The sequence below is a fragment of the Equus caballus genome, chromosome 23 (genome assembly GCF_041296265.1).
Source record: "Equus caballus isolate H_3958 breed thoroughbred chromosome 23, TB-T2T, whole genome shotgun sequence".
Lineage (NCBI taxonomy): Eukaryota > Metazoa > Chordata > Mammalia > Perissodactyla > Equidae > Equus > Equus caballus.
Genome location: NC_091706.1, coordinates 39,619,008 through 39,639,324, shown reverse-complemented (window position 1 = coordinate 39,639,324; position 20,317 = coordinate 39,619,008). Strand labels below are relative to the sequence as shown.

The following is a 20,317-nucleotide window of genomic DNA, read 5'->3' as shown; positions in this document are numbered from 1 at the left end:
ATGAAGGTGGGAATACAGATAACTCTTTAGGATAATGGTTAAGCTTCCATTGGATATATACTCAGAATTGGGATTGCCAGATCATATAAGAGGTCTACTTGCTATTTCTTGAGGAACTTCCACACTGTTTCTATAGTGGCTGTACCAGTTTACATAGCCACCAACAACATACAAGGGTTCCCTTTTCTCCACATCTCTCCATTATTTGTTATCTCTTGTCTTTTGGATGAGAGTTATCCTAACAAGTGTGAGGTAATATTTCATTGTAGTCTTGATTTACATTTCCCTGATGATTAGTAATATTGAGCATCTTTTCATGTACCTATTGGCCACCTTTATGTCTTTGGAAAAATGTCTATTCAGGTCCTTTACTCACTTTTTAACTGGGCTATTTGGGGATTTTTTGCTATTTAGTAGCATGAGTTCCTTGTATATTTTGCATATTATCACCTTACCAGATAGATTGTAGGGAAATATTTACTCCCATTCCATAGGCTGCCTTTTCATTTTGTCGATGGTTTCCTTTGCCAAGCAGAAGCATTTTAGTTTGATGTAGTCCCACTTGTTTATTTTTGCTTTTGCTGTCTTTGCTTTTGGTATCAAATTTTAAAAAATCATTGTCGGGATCAATGTAAAGGAGATAACCCATATGTTTTCTAAGAATTTAATGGTTTCAGGTCTTACGTCCAAGTCTTTAATCCATTTTGAGTTGACTTTTGTGTATGATGTGAGATACAGGTTTGTTCCATTCTTTCACATATGGCTATCCAATTTTCCTAACACCACTTATTGAAGAGACTATCCTTTCTTGTATCGTAAATTCTTTGTATTCTTTGCTCCTCTATCGAAAATTAAGTGACCATATACACATGGGCTTATTTAGGGGCTCTCTATTCTGTTCCATTAATCTATGTGTCTGTTTTCATACCAATACAATACTGTTTCGATTACTACCACTTTATAACAGAGTTTGAAATCAAGGATAGTAATGCCTCCAGCTGTGTTCTTCTTTCTCAAGACTGCTTTGGCTATCTATAACCCACAAAAATAACCTTAAAATTTAAGGCAAAATAAATATATTTTCAGATAAATGGATCCTAAGAGAATACACTACCACCAAGCCAAAACTATAAGAAATGCTAAAGAAAGTTCTCTGGATTAAAGGGAAATGATACTAGATGCAAATTCAGATTTGTAGAAAGGAATGAAGAACCCAAAAATAGTAAGCATGTGGGTAATTATAACACACTATTTTTCTTTCCTTTTTTAAAATTTTTCAAAGACAACAGCCAACTGTTTAAAGCATTAATGATAATAACATATGGTGGAGTTTATAATAGATGTAAAAGAGATGACGAGTGCCAAAGGGATGGAAAAGAGTTAAATAAAAACTATATATGAATAAATTTATGATAGCTCAGAAAAATAAGAAAATCAGCAAATCAAAAATTTAGAACAATTCCTAGAAGATCAATAGTAGATAGGAAAATGTGACAAGAGAAGCAAAAGTAGAGGAAATAGACACTATTTAAAATATACAGAGAAAGGGCATCAACAAGTATTAAAAAAAGTTTTCTGCACACACATACAAAAAGCACAAATATGCAAAGATAATCAAGGATCATCAAATATTGGGAATTGGATTGGGGGAAGGAAGCATAAAAGAGGAGAAACAAAATGAACAGCAGAACAACTGACCCCAGAAGAAACTGAGATAATATAGGGAAGACAACTTAAAAAAAAAAAAATTCTACTTGGTATCCTCAGAGAGATTTAAGCATATTTTGAAAACATAAAGCATCATTTAGATGTTCGTGAAAAAGAAATGTAAAATGGAAATAGTTTAAAAAATTGAAGAAAAAAGATGACAATTCAATGAACGGGCTGAATAATACAACTGAAAAGAACTAATTAGTAACTTGGAAGACAGAGTCAAAACGAACACCTAGTTTCCTAGATCAAAAAGAGAGAGAGAGAGAGATATGAGAGATCAATCCAGAATGTACAACTCTAAGAGCTCTAGATGGAGGAAGAAGAAGAACACAAAGAAGAAAAAAACACTTTTTTAAATAAAGGAAGAAATTTTATTGGTGTTAAAGATGCCTGGGTTCATATTAAAAGGATCTTCTGAGAGGAGACAAAGCTTAATTTTAAGTCTTATACTTACACACATCAAAGGGTCATAACACCAAAGAATGAGGAAACTATAAAAGAGTTTGATTTAATTCTAACTACTCAGAGCTTCTACCTATACATATAAATATGATTGATGAAAACATGCATTCAGAGAGATCTTGTGAAGATGGCGGCATAGGTGGACTCTGAACTCAGCTCCTCCCACGAACACAACCAGATTACAAATATTCTTGGAAAAATTACCACAGAGAGAGACCTGAAAACCAGGTAAAAAGAACCCCCAAAACAATGGACAGTCCTCACTGAGGCAGAAGAGGCAGAAATTCCTTCTGGAGAGGAAAAAAGCCAGCTTCGGGAGTGGCAGAGCTTCACACCCAGCTGGGCAGGAGCCACCCTAAGGTACGCAGCCTTCCTTGGAGAAGTGGGGACCTTAACGGGGGCACATTACCACTATAAGCATCCTTCAGACTCAGCAGAACTGAGAGGAGTGTCCTACTATTTGGCTTCACTGGCTATTAATTGCAACAGGGAATACCCTCAGAAAAGCTATTGGACGAAAGCCAAAAAACTTGGCCCTTAAAGGGCCCAGGCACAAACTCACCCAGCTCAGAGAGCAACCTAAAATCACCAGACAGAAAGCTGCACAGTCCTTTGGTGAAAAGAGACTAACCTGGTAGGCTCTGGGTGCATCTCAGTGAGAGGTGAGACCTCTCCAGAGAATGAGACTTTGATGGCAGCCATTGTTGTGACCTAGTACAGGTGTGTTGACACAGACACTGGCAGACAACACTGAAGTTCTTCTGCTGGCCTGTTAGCCCAGGGGTCTGCCATAGCCACTGGAGGGCAGATTTAATCCAGTTCAGCCAGGGCAGGCAGCCTGCCCTAGGGACTGACCACACCCAACAGCAAGCCCTCAGGCTACTAGTCAGCCTGCATAGACTGGGTGCCTTGATCCTCCACAGGCAGGCAAGTGTGTCTACCTCTGTGGGGCAGGGCCTGTGTGAACACCATGTAAACTGCGGGGGACACTGGTGCAGAGGTAGGAGCCTCTGAAGTGGGGTGACTGGGTACACTCAAGGGAGTTGGGAAGTATGCATGGGCCAGGACTATGTTGAACTATGGGGGGTGGGACTTATCAGTGGCAGAAGACCTATCCTTCACAAACAGACACAAAGAGGATCAGTCCCACCTTCCAAAGCCTGAAACAATTGGGTGCTCCTGTGCCTAGGGCTAGCCCCACTCAGCTGCAATCCAAAGAGAGCTGACATCAGCCTTGCAGGCCTGAGGCCTACAACGGCTGTAAGCCCATGAGCCTAACATCTAGCCACACTGGGTGCGACTCAATTAACAGGAAAACTGCAAGAGGAGTGAGCTATTAGCCCTTGTAGCTACTGGTGCTGGTGCTTCAAAAACCCAATTTACAAACAGCCAGCCAGGGAGGGAAAGCCTACACTCCCTGGGTACCTGCAGTAAGAGTAACCCTGCTACAGCAGCAGGACACAAGTAGCCTTGTGTGAACAGGGGTCACTCCTGGAATATCTGGACTGGTGACGAGAGGGAAGCACACAGTCAGACCTCAAAAAGCGTCTCTTACATAAGGCCACTTCTCCAAGATAGGAGACACAGCTGAATCACCTAACACACAGACATAAGCACAGAGAAAGAGGCATAGTGATGAGGCAAAGGAATACATTCCAAGCAAGAGAACACCACAAAACCCCCAAAAAAGAACTAAAAGAAACAGAAATAAGCAATCTACCTGACAAAGACTTCAAACAAAAACTCATAACGATGCTCACTGATATCGAGAGAAGACTGGATGAACACAGTGAGAATGTCAACAAAGATTTAGAAAATATTAAAAAAAAAATCAGAAATGAAAAATACAATACTAGAAATGGAAAATTCACTAGAGGGACTCAATAGCAGAGTAGATGATACAGAAGAAGGGATCAGCGAGCTGGACAAAAGACGAGAGGAAATCACCCAAGCTGAACTGATTAAAAAAAAAAGGAATTAAAAAGAATGAGAATAGACTAAGGGAACTCTGGGACAATATTACACACACTAATGTTCATATCATAGGTGTCTCAGAAGGAGAAGAGAGAGAAACAGGGACAGAGAATCTATTTGAAGAAATAATAGCTGAAAACTTTCCTAATCTAAGGAAGGAAACAGACATCCAAGTACAGGAAGCACAGAGAGCACCAAATCAACCCAAAGAGGCCCACACCAAGACACATTATAAATAAAATGTCCAAAATTAAAGATAGAGAATCCTAAAAGTAGCAAGAGAAAGACAACAAGTGACATAGAAAGGAAAGCCCAGAAGGCTATCGGCAGACTTCTCAGCGGAAACCCTACACACCAGAAGAGAGTGGCATGATTTATTTAAAGTGCTGAAAGGAAAAACCTACACCCAAGAATATTCTATCCAGCAAGGTTATCATTCACATTGGAAGGAGAGAGAAAGTGTTTCCCAGACAAGCAAAAATTAAAGGAGTTTATCACAAGGAAACCAGTTCTACAAGAAATGCTGAAGGGACTTATTTAAGTGGGAAAGAGAAGATCACAAATAGGAATAAGAAAAGTATAAAAAAATGATAAAGGCAAAAATACCATAAAGGTAGCAGATCAATCACCTATGAAGATAATATAAAGGTTAAAAGACAAAAGTACTGAAATTACCTATTTCAATGGTAAGAGGGTAATTGATAGACATACACAAAATGAGATTAGATACGACTTCAAAAACATAAAATGTAGCAGGAGGGGAATAAAAGAGCAGAGCTTACAGAAAGAGGTCAAGCTAAAGAGACTATCAACTCAACAGAGAACGCTATATACGTAGAATATTATATAGGAACCTCATGGTAATCACAAACCAGAAACCGATAATAAATAAAAAAATGAGTAAGAGGAAAGAAATCAAACATATAACTAAAGAAAGCCATCAAACCACAAGGGAAGAAAGCAAGAAAAGAAGCAACAGAGAACTACTAAAACACCCAGAAAAGAAAAAAAAGTAAACAAGGGATTTACAATAGCAAAAACAGTCCTGAAGAGCAAACTGGGAGATTTACACTATTAGACATCAAGATTTACAATAAGGTTGGAGTAATTAAGTCAGGTTAGTGTTAGCATAAATATGAACAATTAGGTAAACAGAACAGAGACCAAAAAAACATCCTCACATAAGGTCACCCAATTTAGAACAGATATGTCACTGCATTTTGGTGGAGAAATGTTGGTCTTTTCACTAAATGTTTCTCAGTAAACTGGCTATTCATATAAGAAGGAGAAAAAAAAGAACCTTGACCTCTACTTTACACCATACACAACTATTATTTTGAGATGGCTAACGTGTAAAAGGAATAAACATTTTTCTGGAATAAGCATTCCAAAAAAATGGAAAATACCTTATGACATTTCTTAAACAGAACATTTAAAAAATCATTAAAAAACATTTAAAAATTAGACTTCATATATATATGCAAATCATCAGTTTAAATTACATGAAGCAAAAATGTGAAGAGAGAAATAGACAAAACAACTATTATAGCTAGAAATTTTAATACTCCTCTGTCAGGAATTAACAAAAATAAAAAATAAGTAAAAATATCTTTTCATGTGCCTGTTGGCCATCTGTACATCTTCTCTGGAAAAATATCTGTTCATATCCTCTGCCCATTTTTTGATCAGGTTGTTTTATTTTTTTGTAGCTGAATTATATGAGTTCTTCATATATTTTGTAAATTAACCCCTTGTCAGATATCTGATTTGCAAATATTTTCTCCCAGTTTGTTGGCTGTCTTTTCATTTTGTTGATGCAGGCACATGAAAAGTGTTCAACATCACTAATTATTTGGGAAACGCAAACCAAAACTACAACATCACTTCACACCTGTCAGAATGGCTATAATTAACAACACAAGAACTAACAAATGTTGGAGAGTATGTGGAGAAAAGGGAACTCTCATACACTGCTGGTGAGAATGCAAACTGGTGTAGCCACTACAGAAAACAGTATGGAGATTTCTCAAAAAATAAAAACAGAAATACCATATGATCAGGCTATCCCACTACTGGGCATTTATCCAAAGAACATGAAATCAACAATTCAAAGAGATTTATGTACCCCTATGTTCACTGCAGCATTATTCACAATAGCCAAGACATGGAAGCAACCCAAGTGCCCATCAGCGGATGAATGGATAAAGAAGACGTAGCATATACACATAGAATGGAATGCTACTCAGCCATAAAAAAGACAAAATCACGCCACTTGAGACAACATGGATAGATCTTAAGTGTATTATGCTAAGTGAAATAAGTCACACAGAGAAAGACAAACACTGTATGATTTCATTCACATGTGGAAGATAAACACATCAAGAAGGAAAACAGATTACTAGTTACCAGAGGGGAAGAGGGTAGGGGGATGGTGAAAGGAGTAAAGGGGCACATATGTATGGTGATGGACAAAAACTAGACTACTGGTGGTGAACACAACGTGGTCTATACCGAAACCGAAATATAATAATGTAACCTGAAATTTACACAATGTTATAAGCCAATATGACCTCAAAAAGACTTAAAAAAAAAAAGAGAGAGAGAGAGAGAAAGCAAAGCAGGGAGGAGTAACAATATTGAAGACCTGAACATCACCAACCAAGTAAATGTAACCAGCAACTGCAGAAATGTACATCCTTTCCAAGTGTACACAGAACATTCATGAGTTATATCACATGCTGGTCTGGTCTATAAACGAAATCTCAGTGAATCTGGAAAGACTGAATTCATAAGAAGTATGTTCTTGAACCTTAGTGAAATTAAATTAGAAATTTATATTAAAAGAATATCCAGAAAACCTCCCAATATTGCAAAATTAACATATTTCTAAATAACTCCTGGTTCAAAGAAGAAATCAAAAGGGAAACTGGAAATTATTTTCACCTGAATAATAATGAAAAAAACAATAAAATCTTGGGGATACAGCTAACATAGTGTTTAGAGAAAAATATTTAACTTTAAATGCTTATGTTAGAAAAGAAGAAAGATCTGAAATCCATTATCTAAGCTTCCAAATAGCTAGAAAAAGAAACCAGAGAAAGGAAAAGAAAGGAAAGAATGAGGAGCAGAAATCAGTAATATAGAAAACAATTTAAAAAAAAGTGAATAAAACCAAAAGTCAATTTTAGAAAAGATTAATAAAAGTGACAAATCTATAACAAGAAAGATCAATTTAAAGAGAGAGAGAAAACCATAAATTATCAATAGCAGGAATAAAAGCAGAACATCACTACAGATCTTATAGACAGTAAGTGGATAAAGGGTTCTAAGGGACAACTTTATGCCAATGATTTCAACAACACAGATGTAATGGACAAATTCCTTGAAAGATACAAATTACCAAAACCGACACAAGAAGAAACAAAAAACCTAAATAGCATCATATCTGTTCAATGAATTGAATTCCTCATTAAACACCTACCCAACAAAGAAATCTCCAGGCCAAAATGACTTCACTGGTAAAGCCTGTCAAACATTTAAGGAAGAAATAACAATTCTATACAAACTCTTACAGGAAACAGAAGTAGGAAATACTTCACAAATCATTTTATGTGGCCACAATTACCCTGGTACCAAAGAGTAGCATAAAAGAAAATTACAGGCATATGTTCCTCAAGAACATAACAAAATAAGAGAACACAGCAATATATAAAAAGGTCAGAACATCATGACCAAGTAGGGTTTATCCCAGGAAGGCGAGTTAGTTTAACATTTGAAGGTGAACCAATATAATTTACCTTATTAACAGAATAATAGAACAAAACCACATGATCACTTCAATTGTTGCAGAAAAAGTACTTGACAAAAATCAACATCGATTCATGAAAAAATGCCTGCCAATAAATTAGGAAAAGAAAGGAACTCCCTCAATAAAATAACGTCTATAAACTATGTTCAGCTAACATCACATTTAATGATTAAATATTGAATGCTTTCTCCATAAGATCAGAAACAAGGCAAGGATGCCCACTATCATTTCTTATCAGAACTGGAGGGTCTATCTGATGCCATTAGGTTAAAAAATAAAACAAAACAAAAAACCTAAAAGTCTTAAGACTTAGAGATGGAAAATAAGTAAAATTGTCTTTCGTTGCAAACAACACGATTGTGTACATAGACAATCCCGAGGATTCTACAAAAAATTTATTAGAACTTAGTGAATTTACCAATGTCACAGGATACATCACACACAAAAAAACAAAACCAACTGTATTCCTATATATTGTATTAATTATGTCTCTTTATTCTATTCTTGATGCTTTGACATCTTGGGGCCTGGATGACCCTGAAAGGACTGCCGCTTCCATGGCTAGCCAATTCCTAGAGATAGCAAAGAACTCACCTGTGAGGGCACCTTTCCTATGCAAACCAACTGGTCTAGAACCCATAACCTCAATCACCTCCTCTATCAAGTTCTTACACTGGGTCTTAATCATCCCAGGGCCAGATATCGGACAACGAGGGACAGGTTCTGTGACCCAAAGCACACTGAAATTATTCAAACTAGCCCATCCTAAATGCACTTACCTTGCCTTACCATTCCATCCCACAGAGACCACAATAAAGGCTCTTGCCTACACCTTCCCCTCACTCTCTCTGCCTCCTGACCAGCCCTGATCAGGTTTCCCTTTGTGCCCCTACATGGCATGGCATGACTCCTCCTCTTGGGATCTGTGAATGTAACAACTATCTTTGCAATGGCAATGGTTTCCTGCTCTGTTGGTGTTACCGTACCTGAAAAGTAAAATCTACATTTTTAAACACATACGAACAACAAAATCACAAAATGAAATCTTAAAGGTACGATCATGATAGCATCAAAAAAAATATTTTAGGGATCTTTAATGAAAGATGTTCTAATTCAGCATATGAAAACTAAAAAACTTGAGAAAAATTAAAGAAAATCTAAATAACTTTTATGGAATGGAAGAATTTACATTGCTAACCTGTCAACTCTTCCCAAATTGATATACAAACTTAATACAATCCCAATCAAAATCCCATTAGTCTTTTTTTATAAAAATTAACAGGCTGATTCTAAAATGTACACAGAAATGCAAAGGACCCAGAAGAACCAAAACAATTTTTAAAGAGGACAAAGTTGAATGATTTACACTACCTGATCTCCAGATTTTCTATAAAACTACAGTAATCAATAGATGCGTATCAGCACAAGAATATACAATTAGATGAATGGAACAGACTAGACAGTCCAGAAATAGAACCATGCATATGGCCAAATGAACATCTTAGAGTGATAATGATTTCTTAGGCAAGACAAAGTACCAGCCATAAAAGAATAAAAGTATAAATTAGAAATTACCAAAACTTAAAGTTTCTATTCATCAAAAGATTCTGTTAAGAAAATGAATAGACAAGACAGGAAGAAAATACGTGTAATACATATGTTTGTCAAAGGATTCGTATTTACAATACAGAAGAAATTCCTATAATTCAATAATCAAAAAAAAGGGAGGGCACAACACGAACAAACTTAACAAAAGGAGATATAAAATTGCCCAAGGCATGTGAAAAACTGCTAAATATGACTAATCATCAGGGAAATACAAATTAAAACAATGAGATACCATCACACACTCATTCAGATGGAAAAATTTTTAAAGACTGAAAATACCAAATGTTATAAAAGTTGTAGAGCAATTTGAACTCTCATTGCTGGTGGGAATGCAAAACTGAACAACTACTTTGCAAAACTGTTCAGCAGTTTACAGATACATCCACACTATGCCCCAACAATTCCACTCCTTGCTGATGCTATAAAGTGCATACTTTTCCCTTGCCTCTTGCTCCTTTAGGCTACCTACAATGAAGACACAACAGCTGGAGCTATAATGGTCCTCTTGCAACTACAAGGTGACCCTGAGGAAGGAAGTCAGTGCAAAGGTTGGAAGAAGAGAAAGATGGCAGGTAACTAATTTCCTGACAACCATGGAGTCACCAAGTCCATCATAATCTAGTTTCAAATTTCTTTTACATGAAAGAAACATAAATCCACCATTAATTATATTTTTGGTTATATGCAGCCAAACCAAATCCAAACTGATGCACTTCTCCAGATTTCAACTCTTCATGCAACCTAGAACATCTTAGTAAATAAATCAATCTTTTCTTTGAACTGCTGCCCTTCCAGGATACCCTATGCCACATTTACGCTAAATACTGCTTACGTGCAAACCCAGTCAAGAAGAGTTTAAAATCAAAAGGATTTCACACAAAAGAACATTTATTTTGGAAAAGAAATGTACTCAAAAAGGCATTCTCTCAGCAGTTTTAATCCTGAGGTCTGATTAGTAATTATAGCAGTTCCTGATAAAAGAGGCAAAAACAAACTGCTGAAGCCCAACATGGAAACAGACTCACTGTGAAAGCCTGTTGGACCTCAGGTGGTGGCTTAGCTCAAAATCAAGAAACTAGTGAGAAAAAGGTTATGACTAGAAAATCTATAACACGGAAAACCCTTTTTTTCTGTCCTTTGTCCATAATTCCACTCTCGAAGACAAATGGTTGTCTTCTCCATAATCCCTCACCCTTAACTAGTAAACCTAAAAAGTTGAGAATGATTTGAGAAATGTACAAAACCTATTGTTAAAGTTGTTAGGAATGATATCTAAACACAATTTCTCACTATTCATGTTCATATAGATTCTAGTTTTGCTTCTTCAATTTAAAACAAAAATGTATGGCTAGGGGTGAATCACATGGCATGTGAATTATGTCTCAATAAAACTTTAAAAAGTATGCCTGATCTTAGAAGAAACTAAAGAAATGTTAAACAATTTCCCCAGATACCTGTTAGCATCAAAACAAGTAAACTTTTGCTGTTTTTATCTCTTCTCAGTTCTCCTTTAGGTCTGTCTACTTCTACCAGATATCTGGCTATCCAAACATACTTTCAGGTTCACTTTTGGCCAATTAGATCTAATGCAATACCTCCCTAAACTATAACTAAACATCCAAGTATGGGTACAGCCAACAAAAGTTACACAACATGAATTGCACAAGGGCAGGACAGTCCAATTTGAGCTTCTTGTCAATGGCAAGGGGAACATCTTGTCTTTAACAGAAATCATCAGTGAATAAGAATTTGGATCTACTTTTCAGGAACTATTATAAAAAAAAAAAACGGTATCAGATATAAAACAATACATAAAATGTTGCAGAAACTGTAACAGAATATACAAGGTGAAATGATAGGGCTGAGTTCTACATAAATCTACCTTGATCACCAACTGGACACAAGGGAAAGAGAGGAATCTAACTTGAATCTGAGATTTCTGACTGAATGATGAGATATATAGAAAGCAGTGCTAAGCACCAAGATAGAGAAGAGTAAGTTTGAAAGGAAAGGTGAATTTTAGATAATATTTAGAATCTGAAGCACCTATGAGATAATTAAAAGGAAGATTTGTTAAAATCAGTTTGACAGATGAGGAGTTAAGAATAATTGCTTGGTTTGGGGTTTGAGAGGCTGGGTGTCCAGTGTTATAATTCACAGAATAGAACATATGGAACAAGGATAGTTTGGGGAGGAATGATGAATGCAGTTGGGCACATAATCAATTTGAGCTACCTATGATAAATCCATAGAGATATCCTGTAGGCAGCTAGATTTATGAAGGCTAAGGAGAACATTAGGTACTTTTGTTACAGATTTCAGAGTCATGAGGCATAAGGACAGTAGCTACAATCATCAACATATGTGATGCCCAAATCTAAGATATAAAGTATAAGGTAAGAAGGGAAGAGAATCAGATACCAAATCCTCGAGCATAACATTTAAGGGCTAGCCAGACATGTTAGGGATGGGGGGCAGAAACAGGAATATAGCAAAGATCTTGAAAAGAAATGGCCAGAAGTAGAAGAAAAACCACGTGTTTACTTCATAAAAATACATTGATTAGCGTGCTTTTCTGTATGTATATTTTAATAAAAATAGTTTCCTTAAAAAAAAAGAAAGAAAAGAGTTTCATGAGGAGAGTTATCAAGTAATATGAAGAAGTTAAATAAGATAGAAACAGAAGGGGAAAAAATCCACTGAACTTGGCAATTAAGAGTTAGTAAAAGACTACCTGTAGGAAAAGGATCTGAAGGGTAAGGATAACTTTTCCTTTCCATTTTATATCATTATTTTGAATTTTCTAACCTCACGCATGGCTTTCAACTTAGAATTCTCACCCCACGGAATAAAGGCATTTTTCAAACATGCAAAGATTCACAGTTTACTTAAAAAGCAGCATTTAAGAAGTTACTTTCTTAAGATATAGCACACCAAACCAAAGGAGTAAATCAAAAAAGATGACATCAACTCCAGAAAACAGATTCAACCCTGGAAAGTAGTGAAGTTAAGTTGTATGATAACAGCTGGGCAGCAGGGCTGAAGCACATTCAGCCCAGGCAGGAGCAGAGGGACTGTGGAAGAAAGACTTCAGAAAAAAGTTAGTGTTAGACTGCTTGCTATGATGGAGTTCAAAACAAAACTACCCACAGAGGACATGATAAAGGAAAACAGTGAAAGGAAAAGAAGGCAATTTCAGTGGAAGAAAACTTTACAATACAGGACATGAAACAAACAATCCTCAATACAAGCACTGTTACTGTTTTTCTAATTTAGAATCACCTGCAAAGCACTACAGTGTTAAGTATGGTTACTGAACAGAATGTAAATGTTAATCTTAATATAAAAATACAAATGTTAGAGGCTGAGAGGCAAAAGCAAGGAGGTTAGCTAAAGAGAAGCCTGGGAGAGAGGCATTAATCTTAAAAAGTGAGAAATCAATAAATATTGCCTGTGGTTAATGGAACAAGAAATAAAGTTATAAATATATTATACCTTAAGTTACAATGATAGCCAAAATAGGAAATAAAAGAGTGAAATGAGTGATCTAAGGAAAGAAAAAGGGACACAGTGGTATAGGTGAAAACATGATTGCACTATCAGAAGTTAAGAGAGTCAAAACTGGCACCCTCTGGAGAAAAGGACTAAAGTAGGAAGAATAGGGCTTCTAATTGTAGCTGGATTGTTTTGCATTATAAGCTCTTCTGTGTGATCCGACTTTTCAAACCAAAGTAAATGAAGCATTGGAGGAAAAAACTTAAGAGTAATCATGAAATAAGAAAATCAAGGTGGAAAGGTGGTTGTTAGATGTGGAAAGCAGAAAAAAAGGGTAGTTGCTGATAGTCAAAGATCAAAGGAGAATATAAAAATAAGCTAAAGTATATTCTTAAACTACCAAAGGGGGCAGACAGTGACAATATCAAAGAAAGAGGTGAAAAACAAAGTAGCAAGGTGTTTGCCATAGGGTGAACAGGAAGGGACAGGACCAAGAACATAGATGTGCAATAAGAAAGCTAAAAGCAGGAGGATGGGACCAGAGATTGGTATAATTAATAGTTTACAACTTCACAGATGGACTTATTTGAGGTGATAACAAGGTTTATTCAGAATGAGGTCATGAGAATGGAATATTGATGTAAATACAGTGTGGATGATGTGGGAGATCAGAACAGGCCACCCCAAACGTGTCTCTTTAGCTTGATTATTTTTAAGAACAAAAGACTCTGAAGAAAACTTTGACCTTCCCCCAACTGCCTAAAAGAATTTAAGATAGAAGGCCTATTCCAGGAAGGAATACTGTAACTGTGATATAATGTAAAATGGGTCTCATTGTCTATAGAGGGCCCAGCAAACTCTTGTTTAACAAACATATGCTTTTCCATCTCCACGTTAATTGCCTTCCTCCCCCTGAAGACCCAAACCGCTACCCTCAACATCCTCCTTTGTCCTTAGCTGAAGATGGTATTTAAGGTGGCAACTTTGGCCATTCTAGCTGAGTTACTCAGTTTTCCTTGGTTTCTCTCATGTATACAGGTTATTAAACCTTGTTTGATTTTTCTCCTGTTATTCTGTCTCATGTCAATTTAATCCTTAGACCAGCCAGAAGGACCTAAAGGGTACAGGAATTATCTTCCTCCTCTACAATGACATTGCAGAACTGACGATATTGAGAAGCTTTAAAGTATCTTTGGGTGAGTTCTTCAGATGGATAATGAAGTAACCTGTGATAGTGTCAGGAGAAGGAGTTTAGAGGAAAACTAAGTTAGACGTAAAAAATTCTCAATTAATGACATGTGAGTAAGCAGAGAAAGAGCAGCAGAAGACAAGAGGAGAAAGCTGTATCATATTACTCTCAAAGGACAAGATTTTTGGTTTTGTATTAGAGTAATAAAATGCTAAGGAAGGAGCAATGTAAATACTTCCTCTAGATCCCAAGGTAGGTGTGATAACAATAACTTTAAGAAAAGCAACATTCAATGAAGATAAGAAGGCAGGAGACTGCTGCTGCAGAAAACCCAATTTACGAGGAAATAAGGAATTCAAAAGGATCCTATAAAAAGGACTGGAGGGGCCAGCCCAGTGGCGTGGTGAAGTTAGCACACTGTGCTTTGGTGGCCCAGGGTTCACGGGTTCAGGTCTCAGGCATAGATCTATGCACTGCTTGTCAAGCCATGCTGTGGCAGCATCCAAAATACAAAATAGAGAAGACTGGCACAGGTGTTACCTCAGGCACAATCTTCCTCAAGCAAAAAGAGGAGGATTCACAACAGATGTTAGCTCAGGGCCAATCTTCCTCACCAAAAAGAAAAAAAAAAGGACTGGAGAGCAATCAGCTGAAGAAGTAAAAATAGTAAGATGAGAAGATATAAGAAAATATTTTCTGGCAGTATATGAAAACCCTGAATACAATCAAGCCGGTAAAATACCAATTTACAGGAAATGCAGAGAACAGAGGAACACATTAAACTACACCATAAGGACGTGATCAGCAAAATCTGGACTATGGGAAACTACAACCAACCTGGTTATAAAAGGGAAAAGAGGGGCCAGCCCAGTGGTGCAGTGGTTAAGTTCACACGTTCCACTGCGGCAGCCTGTGGTTCACCAGTTTTGATCCTGGGTGCAGACCTATGCACTGCTTATCAAGCCATGCTGTGGCAGGCATCCCACATATAAAGTAGAGGAAGATGGGCACAGATGTTAGCTCAGGGCCAGTCTTCCTCAGCAAAAAGAGGAGGATTGGCAGCAGATGTTATCTCAGGGCTAATAGTCCTCAAAAAAAATAAATAAATAAAAGGGAAAAGAGAACAGATGAAGGAAACAGAGATTAAGAGAGACTGTAAAGTCACAATGTGTGGCTCTTATTTGGATCCTAGTATAAAAAAAAGTAAGATACATCAGACAATTAGAAATTTGATTACTTCCTGGATGGTTAAATCCTAAGAAACTGTGATTATTGTATTTTAAAAAAACAGCTCTTATATTTTAGAGCTATATACTGAAATATTAATGAAAAAAATGATATGATGTCTCCAATGTCCTTCGAAATAATCCAGTAATAGGGAAAGTAGATGAGACAGAATTGGCTACAGGTTGTAAGGGCTACTGAGGCTGAGTGATTAGTATATGAGAGTTTATCATATTATTATCTCTACTTTTATATGTTCAAAATTCTCCATGAGAAGAAAGCTCTTTTAAAGGATGTCTGTTATAGTCTTTCTAGCATTTCTTAATAAGAGTGTTTTTGGGTTATTCACTCCGAAAATTTCAGGAAATGAAATCCCAGATTTTATTTTGTAATTTCTCTCTCATGCATGTTTAAAAGCAGAGATTGTTCATAAAATTTACCGCAGTTTTTTTTTTAACAATACTGATCTCTAAATACAATAAAAGTTTAATTCATTTCTATTCAGCCAAAACCAAAAATGTCACTAAGTATCCTTAAAAATATTCTAAGTAGAATATTTTTAAAGATGTTCAGTACTGACACCATTTCATATCTAAAATATCTAATCAAACTAAATAAACACTCTCCTTTACAAAAGCAATTTGAACAATTAAATATTCTGCAAGAAAAAATGTATTATAAGAACTTATTAAAGATACCTTTTTTACTTTTCACTTAATATAGATTTTTTTAAGTATTTAATTTATAATCCAGTCTAAGAATTACTAGTCCTGATTGCTGGGAAGATGGTGGCATAGGAGGACTCTGAATGCACCTCCTCCCACAGACACAACAAATCTACAACTAACTGTGGAACAATTACCTCTGAGAGAGAACTGGAAACTGGATAAAAAGAACCACCACAACAAGGGACAACAATGACTGAGGTAGAAGAGGCAGAAATACCTTTCTGCTGAGGAAAAAACCATATTTTAGCCACAGTGTTTCTTGGCTGGGAGCGATCTTAAGGCACAAAGCTTTTCCTGGAGGAGCAGGAAAGTTAAGCCATAATAAGCAGTTTTTTAATTCAGCACAACCAAGATGAGTGTCATAACACCTTGCTTTGCTGGCAATTAAAACCAATGGGGAATACCCCCAGGAAAGCTACTGAACATAAGAGAAAGAAAAGCCTACTCTTAAAGGGCCCATGCACAACTTCACCTATTCCGGAAACCAACACAAAATCACCAGAAAGATGCACGGTCCTTTGGTAAATGAGACTCACTTGATAAGCTCTGAGAGCATCTCAGAGAGTAAGGAAGCAGCTGGGACCACCTCCCCAGGGACTGAGACACTGGTGACAACCATTATTGTGACCTAGTACAGGCATGTGGACACAGAGAGTAGCAGAAACCAATAGATTTCTTCCACCGGCCTGTTAGCAGAGGGTTTTGCCCCCGTCCACTTGAGCACTGATTTAATCCACCTCAGCCAGGACAGGCAGCCCACCCTAGGGACTGGCCCCATCCACCAGCAAGCCTGTGGGGGAAATTGTGGGCCCATGTAGGCGGGGTGTATGGGACCTTGTGCAGCAGGGTGAATGAGTCTGCTTTGGCTGGTCAAGGCATGCATGCAGGGCAGGACTGCATTGGCAGGGGGTGTAGGCCTGCAGGCAGTGGACATTGTTGGCTGCAGCAGGCTTGAACCACTGGCCTTCTCAAACAGCCACATAGGGGATCTGCCCCATCTTTCAACCCCTGAAACAAGTGTGTGCTGCCAGGCCTGGGCCAGCCCCATGCAGCTGTGCTCCTGAGAGAGATGACAACAGCTTCACAGGCCAGAAGCCTATAGCAATTGTGAGCCCCTGAGCCTAGCAACTAGCCACACTGGGAGCCTGACACATTTAAAACCAAAACAGCAGCAGGTGTGTGTTATTAGACCTTGCAGCCAGCTATGCAGGGGCTTCCCCAGGCCAATTAAGTGACTAAAGTAACTGTAGCAGCCACATGCAGCTGAGCCTTACAACCAGCCCACCATTGGGCCAGCCTAGCCTTCCTATGCACCAGCAGCCAGAGTGATCATGCCACAACATAAGGGCACATGTAGCCCATACAGGGGACACTCCTGGGACATTTGGAACTGGTTACAAAAGAGAAACACATTCCTGGGCCTCATAAGGCATCTGTACCAAGATTGAGAGTGTAGGGGAGGAGGACATTTCCTCTCCCCAAATGGGGGTTCATCTGGCTGGAGAACAAATTAAATTCACATGAGACAGAATAGCAAGAGAAAATTAAACAAAGCTTTATGAGGAACCATGGCCCGGGACCTTTCTTCCCAAAGGAAGAAAGGGCACCGAAGAAGTGGGGTGCACACAGTGGTTATATACCCCCAAATGGGGTGTTTCACATGTGACTGAAACGTCCCTCCCACAATAGTCACAAGATTGCCCTGTCAGCACAGTGCTTGATGGACACAGCAGGTAGTGGTCTGCTATCTCAGTGGGCGTAGCAGGAGGCAAGTCTATGTCTGGAGCTGGGCGGTCACAGGTGAGCGCAGCAGCAATCGGTTCCTAGCCTAAGGAAAGATGCTTAATCCTTAAGGAATGCCAACATTGGGAGGGGGAGGGAAGTCAGTTACAGGAGGTCACCAGACTAACACAATAAAATGCAGATTTTAAGTCCTTGCCTTTGGTATTGACTAAGAGTTCTTAGAGAGAAGGTCATCTCCTTTCTTCTTCCTGGTACAGAGAGGGAGGCAACTTTCACAGATAGAGATTTACCTTACAAATGTAAACGTGTCCTAACAAAGGGCAAGTTCCATTCCTCAGAGCCTCCTTCCCTGTCCCAGTTTATCAAAAGCAATCAGCCTCAAATAATCCTGATGCCAAAGAGACATATCTTGGGGTGGCCAATTCCAGGTCCCCACAAGAGACATAGCTGATCTACCTAATACATAAATATAAGCAGAGAGAAATAAGCAAAATGTGGAGACAAAGGAATATGTTCCAAATAAGGGAACAAGACAAATCCTCAGAAAAAGAACTAAATAAAACACAGATAATCTACCTGATAAACAGTACAAACTAATTGTCATAAGGATGCTCACTGATGTTGGGAGAAGAATAGATGAACACAGTGAGAATGTCAACGAAGAATTAGAAAGTATAAAAAGAACCAATCAGAAATGAAGAATAGAATAATGAAAATGACAAATTCATTAGGGGGACTCAACAGCAAAGTAGATGGTACAGAAGAACGGATCAGTGAGCTGGATGAAAGACTAGAGGAAATCACTCAAACTGAACAGATAAAAGAAAAAAGAATTAAAAAGAATAAGGACACTCTAAGGGACTTTTGGGGCAACATTCATATTATAGATGTCCCGGAAGGAGAAGAGAGAGACAGAGGGGCAGAGAACCTATTTGAAGAAATAACAGCTGAAAACTATCCTAACCTATGGAAGGAAACAAACATCTAGAGAGCACCAGACAAGATGAACCCAAAAAGGCCCACACCAAGACATGTTACAATTAAAATATCTAGACTTAAAGACAAAGAGAGAATCCTAAAAGCTGCAAGAGAAAAGCAACAAGTTACATGCAAAGGAAACCCCAAAAGGCTATAAACTGACTTCTCAGCAGAAACCTGACAGGCTAGAAAGAAGTGGCACAATATAGTCAAAGTGCTGAAAGGAAAAAAACCTACAGCCAAGAATACTCTACCCAGTAAGGTTCTCATTCAGAATGAAAGGAGAGCTAAAGAGTTTTCCAGACAAGCAAAAACTAAAGGAGTTTATCACCAATAAACTGGCCTTATAAAGAATGCTAAGGGGAAATGTTAAGTGGAAAAGACAAGACCACAAATAGGAACAAGAAAATTATCAGAGAAAAAGAAAATCACTTGTAAAAGCAAATATATAGTAAAGGTAGCGGATCTACCACCTTTGAAGCTAACATGACAGTCAAAAGACAAAAGTACTAAAATTATCTGTTTCAATGATAAGAGGTTGAGGGATACACACACACACACACACACACACAAAAGAGGTTAACTGTGATATCAAAAACATAAAATGTGGGAATAGGGGAGTAAAAGAGTAGGACTTTTAGGAAGAGGTCAAACAGACCATCAACTTAACATAGATTGCTATTTATATAGTTTATTATATAAACGTCCTGGTAATCACAAACCAGAAACCTATAATAAATACACAAAAAAGAGAAAGGAATCCAAACATAATACCAAAGAAAGCCATCAAATCACAAGGGAAGAGAGCAAGAGAAGAAGAAAAGAATAGAGAACTACCAAAAAACACCCAGAAAAAAAGTAACAAAATTGCAATAAATACATACTTATCAATAGCTAATTTAAATGTCAATTGACTAAATGCTCCAACCAAAAGAGAGAGTGCGGCTGATTGGAGAAAAAAACAAGATCCATATATATGCTGCATTTAAGAGACACAATTCAGACATAAAGACACTCATAAACTAAAAGTGAAGGGATAGAAAAAGAAACTCCATGCAAATAGCAATTAAAAGAAAGATGGGGTAACAACACTTATATAAAACAAAATAGGCCTCAAAACAAAAACTGTAACAAAAGACAAAGGGCACTATATAATGATAAAGGGAACAATCCAACAAGAAAATATAACACTTGTAAATATCTATGCACTCAACAGAGGAGTACCTAAATATATAAAGCAATTGCTAACAGACAGAAAAGGAGAAATAGTAACACAATAATACTAGAGGACTTTAACACTCCACTTACATCAATGGATAGATCACCCAAACAGACGATAAATAAGGAGACACTAGCCTTAAATGAACATCAGACGAGATGGACTTAGTAGATATA

At 37.5% G+C, this 20,317-nt stretch overlaps 1 protein-coding gene across 6 annotated transcripts in view; it reads right to left on the bottom strand.

Moving 5' to 3' along the window:
• The window catches only part of JAK2 (Janus kinase 2), a 136,293-nt gene that overhangs the window by 94,976 nt on the left and 21,000 nt on the right, over positions 1-20,317 (bottom strand). The window lies entirely within an intron of this gene.